Source organism: Aotus nancymaae, unplaced genomic scaffold (assembly GCF_030222135.1).
Source record: "Aotus nancymaae isolate 86718 unplaced genomic scaffold, 86718_ANA_hifiasm-v0.15.2.pri h1tg000014l, whole genome shotgun sequence".
Classification (NCBI taxonomy): Eukaryota; Metazoa; Chordata; class Mammalia; order Primates; family Aotidae; genus Aotus; species Aotus nancymaae.
Window position 1 is genome coordinate 73,562,591 of NW_026988425.1, and position 12,709 is coordinate 73,575,299.

Consider the following 12,709-nt stretch of genomic DNA (forward strand, 5'->3'; position numbering starts at 1 on the left):
ACTCCCTTGAAATGACAGGGCTGCTGTCCAAAATCCTGCTGGGTCATTGCTATTTACAGGCAGCCTTCCCAGCATGCAGTGGATATCCCAGGCAGGGCTATTTTTAAGCAGGGCTATGGCCTGCCGTGGGTTAAGCTGGTGTGGACAGAAAGCGAGATGATCTAGCCGTCTACTGCAGATGGCCTGATCTTGAAGAGAAATGTGACTGTAGTTGTCCCTGGATCCCGGCCCCAAACAAAGATGCTGGAAGGAGGTCCCTCCGGCCCCTGGCTCAGGGACCGGTCAGCTGCTGGAGCCAGGCAGCTTGAGACATCCTCCTCTCTGACCTTAGCTCGAGGGGTTCATCCTCCAGAGCTCACCAGGATCCCAAGGCTGGTACACCTGAGAGAAGAGAGAAACAAATCCCCCAACGGATGTGCAATTTCTCCTGCTGACCCTTCCATTCTGAGACCCAAGCACCACTCTTAGGGCACTGGCAGAGGAGTCTCCAGGACCAGGCCTGGGGAGCAAGACTGATCGTTTACGTTTCAGAGAAAGGGCAGGTGCTGCAAACAGCCCAGCGCTCAGAGGCCTGCCTTCAAGGGTACAGCTGTGGGGCCGGTGCAACGGGAGGTCTGCGCTGGGATTGGCGAGATCCTCTAGCCCCGCCCCGCCAGGGAGGCTTTTCCAGGCCGGCCGGCCAGCTCCCCTGACACTTCTTGGCTGTGTGGGCTCAGCAGGACGTGGGAGAATCCGGCGTCAAGGTCGGTGAGTCCGTGAAACTCTGTTTTATTCCTCCAAAGAGGCGGCATGGCTAGAGCCAGTGTGAGGGGCCTTGGCGGAGTGGATGCAGGGCTGTGGCCCGGGACCACGTTAGGACGCTGATTGCGAGGAGGCAACGGTGACTCGCTAAAGCCCGCAGAGCGCCCGCCCTTGGCCGAAGCGTCCCCTCCTCCCTGGGTTGGGGCAACTCAGCCCGAGGAGCAGAACAAATCAGCACGCTGCCTGCAGGGCCTCTTTTTGTCGTGAATCAGGAATTTTTCTTGATGGACAAAAAGAAAAAAAATCTAAAGGCTGTATTTTGACACTAAGTTTGGGACAACTTTAAACTTCAAATAATTTTCCCTTGTAATTTACAGAGTCTAATCCACTCATTTCCGGGAATGTTTTTCCCCAGCAGTTTCAGTCTCAAAAGACATGTAAATCAGTGACTTGGGATGAACTAACTAGAAAATTAAAATTTTGGTGACGCTAATTACTAAAAAGCCCAATAGCCAGGCCCAGTTTAAACTGGCAGATAATATTGCTAGAGATTCAGTTTTGCCATCATTAATATTTACACATTGATAATAAGCCAAGTAAGCGTCTCCCCTCCCCACCATCCTTACCTTTCCCACCGGAGGTTAATTAACAACCAAAACCCCGTGGAATTGGCCCCATGCATTTCATCTGGGCAGGTGCCTGTTCTTTGCTAGCTTGCTTGGTTGTGCCGGGGTTACAGTCAATCCTGTTGAGTGGTCTGCCTTCAAATGCTCTCCTCCGAATCTGAGGAAGAGTGACATTTGACAAACAGACCAAAACCTTTAGATCTCCTCAGTGCTGCCCTTTAGATCTTCTAGAGAGTGTCGCCAGGCTCAGTGACCCCTCGGTGTCAGCTGGAGTCAAGTGAGGGGCAGTTAATGCCTCAGGACAAGGTTACACTAGTTACACCGGTGCGCTGTTTCCAGAAGGGCTGCTTTTCCTGTCTGTGGCCCTCACGGTTTCTCCTTCTGCACTCGCGTCCTTGGTCTCTCTGTCCTCTCGTGGAAGCGAGCACTTTCCCGACAGGTGGGCTCCTCCAGGAGGCTCTGGGCCTTGTTTGGCAGTTTGAACACTTCACTTCCTCTGCATTGAGAGGCACCTTTTCCAAAGACCCCAGACTTTGGAGTTAATCACACCTGAGGGTTAAGGCACTGTCCCAGCAGAGCACAGGAGTGCCACAGGCACCCCATGGATTCTGCTGGCCTCATGACCAAATCACATCCTTGGGAAATGGGCCATAGCCGGGTCGGTTTTCCTAAGGATACTGTGGATTGTGTGTGTCAGTGGGGCGGGGGCAGTACAGAACGAGGAATCCTGAGGTTTCAGACACATGGTGGGACTGACTTTGTCCCTAGCTCAGAGGCCCCGGGCCTCCATCTTGGCCATCACCTAGAGCAGGCTCCATTTGTCTTCCCAGAGGAAGCCTCATAGAGCCTGCATTGAGCATTCTGGGAGCTCCTGCCCACAGAGCCAGGAATCCAGCAGGAAGCCATGCTGAAGGTGACTGCTGGAGGTCATACCCACCCCTGCCTGGGAAGCCTCGGAGACTCCCTTCTGTGGGCAGGGAGGAAGGCAGCCCACTTCACAGCACTTCAGTGGACTAGATGGCTCCTAGCTTCCCGTTTTCCTGAAAAAAAAAAAAAAAAAATTTATCCTTGAGGAACAAGTCTGGTAACAATCCCATATCTTCATCACAGGAGGCCCAGGAAAGGCCTCTGTCTTACCGAGTAGGATTCTAAGTATCTTCTGCCTAGGGCTTTCTACTTGCTGAGTAGAACAGTGATGCCGAGTGCCCATCATTAAGGTTGGCTGTGTACCCAGTGATCGTGAGGTAAATTGAACCCTTTGCTGTCTTAGAACTGGGAGGGGACAGGCATTTTCTGCTGGCCTAGGAGCCTGGCATCTTGAGAATTTGTTCAGACTGTTCTGTGGAGCTGGTTCAACACCAAGGACGTCCTCTATTTTGGGGTGGCTCTCTGGATGGAAAGCTGACACGTGGTCCTCCCCCTAGCCTTCCACCTGCCCTCGGGCTGAGGAGTTCAGACACACGGACGCTGTGAATGGCTGGGCCAGAAATAAGTCTGAGTCAGCAGAAAGGCAGGCATGGTCCATCTGTGATGCCCAGGAAAAGCAGGGGGCTTGGGCTGGAGGCAGCGACAGAACCCAGAGCCTCCCCTTCACATTCTAGGATGTCACAGAACCAGAGAAGACCGTTAGACCAGGATCTGGACTCCCAGTATGACTGCCTGGGACCAAGACGTGTACAGCTCGTGGTCAATTAAAAGAGCCTGATGCAGCTCTCCTTGTTATCTTTAATGGAGAGGGCAGTGTAGGACCAAACACAGTATTATTGCTTTTGGCTTTGTCTGGCTGTGCCCTTGCACTTCTCCGCTCCCAATCTCCCTAGCTTGGAGCCCAGGTATTCTGCCAGTTTTAGCTTACATGCTATAAATGGTGTTTTTCAAATTGGGAGTCATGGCAGTGTTCCAGGTTAGGGAACCTGAGGCAGGCAGTTTCTATGGGGTGAGAGCTGGAGACTGCCTTCCTCCTCACACTGGCACAGCATCCCTAGCGAGGCCTGGCAGGCACATTGAGCACCTGGGGTCAGAGTGGAAGGGGCAGAGATATCCCTGGCATCTGGGCTCCATTGTGGGGAGCCCGAGGACAGGGAGAGAGAACAAGTTTATAATCTGCAACTCTAGGATTTCAGGGCAAGTCATATGCCCTGAGGTGACAATCCTGTGCCTAGGAGCTGCTGTGATAAATGTACTTGTACGGTCTTGGGGTTTGACTGAGTGGAGTGACCTGTGGCACCACAGCTCCTAAGCCACAGGGGTGGTTTCCCTCCAACTGCTGGTCAGTGCAGGGCTGTATGTGAGGTGCTGGGATCTGCAAGGAAGCTGAATCCAGGGCTAAAGGCAAACCTGGGTTCAAATCCCAGCTCTGCCAGTGTGCTGGTGCTGAAACCTGAGATAGGTCACTTCTCTTGAGCCTCAGTTTCCCCATGCAATAAAGCATACTTGGCAAGATTGTTACAAAGACTGATTGTGTTTATAAGGCCCCTTGCATAATGCATGGCTCATAATAGGAGCTCATAAATGTTAGTTCAAAAAAAAAGACAGAGGTTTGACTCAGTCAGTGTACAGGGTTGGAAAGGATATTCCAGGTAAAAGGAAATGCTCAAGCAAAGGCTCAGAGGTGGCAAAGTGAAGGACCTGTCCGGTGATGCCAGGAAGTCACTGGACACACTGTTGGAGGGGTGGAGTCTGGAAGAAAAACTGGGGAACCCAACTGGTTAAATCCATTTTGTGAACCCTAATGTTGCTTTTCAGACGATGACCATTAGATCTGAAAGTATGTGATAGACACCTTCGAAGTCTTGTCTACAGAGAGATAGAAAATACAAATTAAATGAAGCCAGCCATGTGGCTCACGCCTATAATCCCAGCCCTTTGGGAGGCTGAGGCAGGTGGATCACTTAAGGTCAGGGGTTTGTGACCAGCCTGGCCAACATGGCAAAATCCTATCTCTACTAAAAGTACAAAATTAGCCACATGCAGTGGTGGGCGCCTGTAACTCCAGCTACTTGGGAGACTGAAGGAGGGGAATTGCTTGAACCCAAGAAGTGGAGGTTGCAGTGAGCAGGGATCATGTCACTGCACTCCAGCCTGGGCGACAGAGTGAGACTCCTTCTCAAATTAAATGAAACATTTAAATGTTAAAAATGTAGGCTAAAATGAAAAAGCATTCAGAGGAGGGACAGACCAGTGCTGGCTGGAAAAATCTGGTGTGGCTTTGGGGAGGGAGTGATGATGATCCCATAGCCATAGGGTCATCGGGGGAAGTGGCTCGCATTTATTCAGTGCCTACTGCAGCCTGTCCCGTCTTCTTCACAACACCCCACAGGGAGACTCCATTATGCCCATGATGGAGAGGCTCAGGTGGGTACCATGCAGGGTTCCTACAACCCAGCGGGTCTTGGTAACTAACAGCCTGTACTCAGGGAGCTTTTTCTCACTATACATGTGAGGGCCCCACTCATAGAGAGACCCATTCAAAAAGGTGGAGCCTAGAAATCCAAAATATTAACACACATCACAATTTTCTTTTTTAGGTTTTTATCATAAAGGTGGCATATGCTTATTTTTACAAGTGATACAATACAGAGTTCCATTAAGAGAAAATTAATCTGCCTTCTCCAAGTCCATTGCTCTGAAGCAACCCTTGTAGCAGTTTGATGAATATCCTTCGATACTTTCATGTTCATACAAATATATGAAAATGCATACGTGCACGCATCATTGTTACAAAACTGCAACCACTCATATTCAGTCCTAAGCAAATTTTCCTTTTCCTTTTAACCTAAAAGGTGTCACAGATGGACATCCAGGTCAGCGGAGGCAGTTTTAGCTCCTTTAATAGCTGCAGAATATTTCACCATCTGAATGCACCTGCAGTTTCTATGTGGCAACGCTGGATTTCTCACACTGTCTGTGGCAAAATCTCTGATTTTCTAATTTCTTTCAAAATTTCAAAATTTTGAAAATTTCTAATTCATAGCAGACCCACACATAGGTAAAATATGATAAAGTGCAACTACTAGAAGAACAGAATAAACAGGCATACAAAATGCTACCTCAAAGTTTAAAAACTAAAATGACTCTATCAAAGTGCTCTAAGCGTTCTACACGCTTACTCTCAATCCCTCTACTTACGTCGTCATGAACTGGTAAGAGCCCACAGACCACAGCATTGGTCCGGAGTCAACCTTCCATAAGTTGAATAAAATCACTCTTTTATGAAGAACCCTGTTGTCACTTTTCACCACTTGCAAATCAAGTCCCAGGTCTCACAGTTTGTTCCTCTGGCTGTGGCTCCAATGCTTCGGCTCCAGCTGTCTCTGCAGCCCCTGCCCTGCCTCTGCCCTTCACACTCCACTGACACTCATGCTCCTGCCTCTGCACATGCTGTCCACTATATCTGTAAAGTCCTCCCTTTATCCACCAGGTGAGGTGAAGTGATAGCCCCAAAGATTTTTCACCTCCTCTAGAAAGCCCTCTGTGACCCACCAGGCAAATTTAGGTCTTCTCTCCTCTTTACTATTTTTGCTCTTGTCCTTTTTATAGTGGTAGGTTTTTACAGTAGTCTGTCTCCCCCACCAGGCTGGACACTGAACTCTGTAAAAGCTCCTTGAGGGCAGCCCCAGTATCTGACACAGGGATTGATTCTCTAACATTTGTTGAGCAGATGGATGGGTGGGTGGGTGGGTGGGTGGGTGGATGGATAGATGGATGGATGGGCAGATGGATGAACAAACAGATGGATGAAAGAACTTCCAGGCTTAGCTCTCAGGCTGTAATGTAATCTTCTCTGGACACAGGCCATGAGCTGGGTGGTTGGTCTCGCCCATGTTCAGCTCCATCCCTGGTAGCTGCAGGTGTTCTGTTCTAGATTCTAGAATCTGTCAGGGTTGTCCCAAATCATGGGTCTCCTTGAGGCCCTCTAGGGTAGGTAGCCACCACAAATTCCAGGCAGAAACGGTTCTAGCTTAATTCAACTCTCCATATTTCAGGGGAATTATCTTCTGTAGAGTCCCTCCAGAGGCAAATTTGTATTAGCGGCAGTGGCCCAGGATGCTATGTCCTCATCCTTAAGAATCTGGACCTAGGAATAGAACAGGGGACACATTTACCCTTTTCTTTTTTTCAGCAGCATTCGAGGGTAGGCTAAGTCTGCTACGGGCTGAGGCAATGGCCATTTCCTCACCTGGAAGATGCCTGGAAAGCAGCTGTTGGGAGGGAGGAATGCACGCACATGGGCACCCGTGGTCCTCCATTTAGTAGTCTACTCGTTTCCACTCGAATCCTTTGCAGTGTGCGACGTGGCCCTAGTCTCAAGGCAGCTGGAGGCATGCGATACGTTGGTATGGTTAAGACCTAAACAACATCACTGAATGGTCTGTCCCATAGCCGACCATGCCCTCCCAGGACCCCCTCACCAGGCTCTGGCTCCCCAAGTAGAGCACAAATCACACACAATTTCTAATTGCCCAGCAGAGGGCCCTGGTTGAGTGTGGACTGACCGCTGTCCAGAATCCCAGCACTGCCACTCACAAACCATGTGGTCCTGGGCAAGTTATTTTGCCTTTCTCTCCCCGCATCCGCTTACTTGTAAAATGGAAATAACAGCATCTACTTCCTGGGTCTACTGTGAGGATTAAATGAGGGTAATACCCATAAAACTAATAGAACCCAGTGCTCAGCATATAGGGTTTTTCTTTCAGACTAAGGACTCTGGAAAAGCTGCCATATAGTAGGTATTTAAATAGTCATCAGATGAATAAGTAGACAAATACATATCTCCATCCCCTCCCCGCCCCCTTTTCCCCCTTTCCCCCCTCCCCGCTCTCCCCTCTCCCCCTCTCCCCTCCTCCCCCCTCTCCTGTCCTTCTCTTTCTTCCCCTCCTTCCAAAGCTGCCCACCATGGCTTCTCCCTACCTGAAGCATACATATCAGCGTCATTCACTCACTTGCCCTTGACTCACACCACCCACTGACTGCCTGGAAGTCTGTGATGAGTGGTGTTCCTGTGAACGATTGCCCCAAGGGCCACCCCCTGGTTCTCCTTCCCCTCAGTGCCACCCAGAATGACACCTGTGTGCTGTGGGGATCTGGCCCCATACTTAGCCTCTCCTCGGCATCTTCCTATTGGAAACCCTGCTGAGGGGAAAACACTCAGCATCCCTGAGAGATCAGGGAGGATCTGAGGCAGCTGGAACTTTCTGGCAGCTCCGTTTCTTGGGAGAGAAAGGGGTCCACCCCATCTAGACATGCTGTCATATTTGCATGGTAAATCCTTGTAAGTGAAAGCAGAATCTTTATTTAAATGAGTGCCTAGTGCAGAACAGACACTCGATACATATGAATTTCCTTTAGCTGTGTGACCTTGGGCTATTAACATCTCTGTTTTTGAGTTCTCTCCTCTGTGACATGGGATACCTGCTTCTTGGGATTGTTTTGAAAAAGGTACCTAGCCCTTGAAAGTACTCTGATTTTGTTTTTCTCTCCTTATTAAGATATGAAAAATGTCATAATAATTACAGTTATCCAACAGTAATGTGGTTGCGCAGGTGGTGAGATCCCTAGGACTGCTGGTATTTAAGAAAGGCTAAGGGAAAGGGATGCCTGAATTTCAGCTGAGGTAAATGATCTCTAAATTAGCCTCTCAAGTTCCTGACATTCATTCACTCAGCAGGCATTTAATGCTAAACTATCATGTGTGGGCCAGCTCGCCCAGTTCTACATTCACTGGGTCTTGTCCCTCTGAAGCATAGAGTGGACCCAGTGATTGTCCCTTGTCCCTTTGATGCGTGGAATTCCCAGTGGTTGTCCACCCCTGACTAGAGCCTTGCCGAGCTTCTTACACTTTGCCCTCCAGCACATGGAGGAGGGGAGGAAACCAAATTCACGCTCCTCATGAATTCCAGAATGTTCCCCTACAACCCCATGCAAAAAGGGAAAGAGCTTCCTCCTCTTTCTTAGAGCATTTCCTTTAGAAAACTTGTAAATTATTTTGCTCCCCTTTGAAATGTATATAAATCTTTTTAAAAGCTAAGTAAGGCTCCAGTCAATTTTACAATCTAGGACTCTTTTTCTTCAAGGGCTTGGAAGTCACCTCTTTGAAAATAGCTCTCTACCTCCCACTCTCAGTGGAACGGCAGTGGGTAGTAGTTTCATTTAAGCACCTGGCTCCAAGTTGTAAAACTACCTGCTGTCATAGAGACTTAAGGAGTTTTATTTTTCCTTCTGATAAAGGCAATTAGCGAACACAAATGGCCACCCCAATTACCAGGTGAATTTAGGATGAATTATGCTTGGTAAATGATGCTGCCAAGTCCTCTTACTTGAGTTAGTTTGGGAACATGTATGTAATGAATGAGTTGTCTGCTTGCCTATATAAAGGGTGGGATGCCTTTCTGTCTTTGCAATTTCCTTAGCAGAATGCTAAAGATGTGCAGCGCCAGCTTCACGTTTATTCAATAATGAAATCCCTTCTCTCCTATATCTTATAGAGAGAAATTTCTGGGGTGGTAGGAAATTTAAATTGTGTTTCCCCAACGCCTAGCCCTTGCTCCTCATCTGATTCTTCCTTCCCTATCTGCCTGCTCAGTCAGAACCCCTAAAAAAAAAAAAGGAAACAGAAGGGCATGCACATTTATGCCCTGTACTCTGCTGTGTTGCGTCTGTTATCTGTGGGGTAGTGTCTGCTGGGTCACACAAGGAAATCTCTGAGGATGGGCACCATGAGCTCCCAGGGTTCATAGAGCCTGTCATGGTCAAAAGGTCAGGAGCCTGCACTGGGCCACCCTAATTTGCAGATACCAGGAAACAGAGCAGCTCAAAATCAGACTTGTCAGTCTCACTTGGTGGCTTTTGATAGGATTTCAATGTCCATGTCTGAAAGAAATGTCACATCATGTAAGTAGACTTTGTTCAAAAGTTTGTGGTTTTTATTTTGTGAGCCAAAGATTTATTTGTTCATTTCTTGCGTTTGAAGGATTCTTCGACGACACCCTTGGCCTGAGACTCCTTGCCATAGTCCCTACCTACTACACAACTGCAACCAGTCACTTTGCATGGTTTTCCCTCTGTCAGTTTTACAGAGGCTGCCTACCCATCCCCTAGTTTCTTATTGTCATCAACCTTAATTAGATTGATTTGGTGTTCAGCACAAAGGGCCTCCAGCAACTGGACATACACAGGAGCATCACGGTTGGATGTGAGCACACAAAGATGGGCTTGGTTCTGCTCACCCAGCATGCCAAAAAAGCCAAACACTGATGCGGGGATTTGCAGTGAGAAAAAGTCAGGCATTTATTGCAGGATGCCAAGCAAGAAGAATGGGTACCTAGCATTTAACACCTGAGCTCCCTGGTAGCTTATAAGCAAGGGTTTTTAAGGCAGGAGTGGGGGGCGGGTTTTCCAAAATGAGTTAAGAGCTAGGGAATTTCCTATCTGTTTTTTGGTTTCAGTCTGAGGTCTATGAATGTGGTCAGCATTTTCTATCTGGTGTGGGAATTGGTTTCTGAAAATCAATGCAAGGGCATATATCAATATGCTATCTTTAGTTTCTATGGAATCAAACATTTTGTGACTCTGACTTACTTGGGTGGCTTTTAAGTTATCTTCTTGTTTAGCAGGTTACTCGTTAACTTCCCTAATTGCTGGTTGCAGGACTAGCTAGGTGCCTAGAACTTCCCTGAAAGGGACTGAAAGGGAAGTTCTTTTAAAGGAACTTAAAGGGACATAGAAATCCTTGATTTCTACAGTTGGCGGGTATGGGTAAGGGGAGGGGCCCAGCAGGGCCATAAGCAGGGTCCCTGCTCCCTCTCACTGGGAAGACAATGCAAACAGTAGGAGTTAACAGGATAGAGATATGTGACATTGAGTTTGCCGGCAGATATCAAAAAGGCGCGGAGCACAAGGGCAAATGAATAAGCAGCTTGAGAGTGCATGAGAACTGATAATGCTGTCATCTTGAGCTAGAAGGGAACAGATTTTGTGGAGATTGAGGCACCAGGCTGTGGTCCAATTAGGCAGGGAAAGATGGACAACAAAGTCCAAACTGTAGGGGGCAATAAGAAGCAAGAAACAATAACTTTTTCTAAAACAAATTAATAAGATTTATTGCATTAGCACAAAACAGAAACAGCAAACCAATATTTTAAAAAGTCATATACAGTATTTAATATTAGAATATACAAATATATATATACACATGCATTTTTCAAGTTGAGATCATGCAGGGCTCTAGTGCCATGCAGCTGAATGTGAGGCAGGCTACCGTGTCCTGATGTTCTGGGGCCCCGTGACAGGTCCCAAATGATGTGTGCATGAACTGTGTGAGCTTTCATCAAATTCCTAACAGGATCTTTTTCTTTTTTGAGGCAGTTTCTATCACCCAGGCTGCAAGAGGGCAGTCGTGTGATCTCGGCTCATTGCAACCTCCGCCTCTCAGGTTCAAGCGATTCTCATGCCTCAGCCTCCTGAGTGGCTGAGATTACAGGCACGTGCCACCATGCCTGGCTAATATTTTTTTGTATTTTTAGTGGAGACAGAGTTTTGCCATGTTGGCCAGGCTGGTCTCGAACTCCTGACCTCAGGTGATCTGCCCGCCTTGGCCTCCCAAAGTGCTGGGATTACAGGTGTGAGCCACCACGCCCAGTCTCTAATACAATCTTATTTAGTTGACATTTGCCTCTTTCCCCAAAAATAGATGGAATGAAATGTTTCCCTTTGTCCTGTTTCACACTAAATGGGTTGGGGAGGAACCAGGGGAGATGTCTGAACCTTCTGCCAGTGGCTGGGAAGTTTTCTGCAAGTCTACCACAGTATAGGCCAGCAAGCCACTTTTCACTAACAGAAGTCACAAACCAAGTAAGATAAACCTTCTTAGTGTAATTCATGGAAATCACAAGACATAATTGCCTGTCTCACATCATTAACATCACCTGCCCCTTCCTGGTGTGGGCCTCCTGCGAGGAGGAACCACCATCCATGTGGGCCTTTCTATCTGCCTGACCTGACCTGAGCTGTTCCACAGTCTGAAGGTCTCAGCCTGGTTGTAAGACAAATTAGAATCAGATGCAGATGTTATCGGCCTAGGATTTCCAGAAAGAGCTCTAGGACTGCCTTGAAAACACATTGGAGCCTCTTCACTACATACACTATAGTTACATGAAATGAGGCAGCTCTCTTTTAGGCTCTGCCCAAAGGAATTTCAATGTTGAAGACAGAATTGTGGATAAGACAATTCCTCTTCCCAGAGTGGACTAGCGCACTAGAGGAGGCTCCCAAAGGGCGCCACTGTGATGATACCTGAGGGTATCAGCGGCTTGTCCTCGAACCTCTCACTGGCCCTCTTCCTCCACCGCTGGCTCCATCAAGGCACATACCTGAAAGGTGTTCTTTCATCACAGTGCTACGTAGGAGGGGAAACCGATCATGCCATTTTTCTTCTGTTAGGATTCCTTTGTGTGAGCATGCATCCCCATTTTTTTTCTTTTTTTTTGAGACAGTCTTACTCTGTTGCCCAGGCTATAGTCCAGAGGCACAATCTCAACTCTGCAGACTCCACCTCCCAGGTTCTAATAATTCTCCTGCTTCAGCCTCCCAAGTAGCTGGGATTACAGGCACGCACAACCATGCCCAGCTAATTTTTGTTATTTTTAGTAGAGATGGAGTTTCGCCATGTTGGCCAGGCTAGTCTTGAACTCCTGACCTCAAGTGATCTGCCTGCCTTGGCCTCCCAATATGTTGGATTTACAGGCATGAGCCACCATGCCCGGACGTGCATTGCTTTTCATGGAAACCCACCGACTGCCCTCCTCACCCTGCCTCTTGCCTCTCAAATAACACTTTTGGACAGTCTTTTATATTCCTGCCTGCTTCCCACCCCTGTCCACCTTATGGCCTCCAGGAAGGAATCCTGGCTTTAGATCAAGGAGTCAAATGCCTGGTACAGCATCTGTGACATCAACACATGATGGAGGTCCAAAGTGCACCTGTGTTGAGGTTTTTTTTTTGGCAGCTGTTGCAGGCTTTGACAGCTGGGGCAGGGCAGAATCACTTGTCAAGATCCAGAAAGGGGGTAGAAAGAGAAGGTGGCCACCTCCCAGAGAGCGAGGAGGGACAGTGGAGCTTGGTGGCCATGCAGAAAGAACATGGGAGGTGGAGTCAGACAGGTGTGCATTCAAATTCCATCTCCGTCACTCACTAGCAGTGTAACCCTGACAAGTCATTTAACTTCATAGAGGAGTATCTGGCTTCATCTGGAAAACAGGGACAACAGCATATAATGTGCCTGGTACAGCAGGTACCCAGTGGTTCCCCATTCCTCTCTCCTTTACTCCTTGTAATGCAAATATTAC

General features: G+C 48.1%; 1 protein-coding gene across 2 annotated transcripts in view; it reads left to right on the forward strand.

Moving 5' to 3' along the window:
- The first annotated feature begins 646 nt into the window (after positions 1-646).
- The window catches only part of CKMT2 (creatine kinase, mitochondrial 2), a 35,871-nt gene continuing 23,808 nt past the window's right edge, over positions 647-12,709 (forward strand). The window contains exon 1 of one of the 2 annotated variants that reach the window (XM_064376091.1): positions 647-743. The gene's annotated coding sequence lies outside the window, so the exon portion shown is untranslated. Of the gene's footprint in view, positions 748-12,709 lie in introns of both variants that reach the window. The other variant, XM_064376092.1, reaches the window with a different exon arrangement.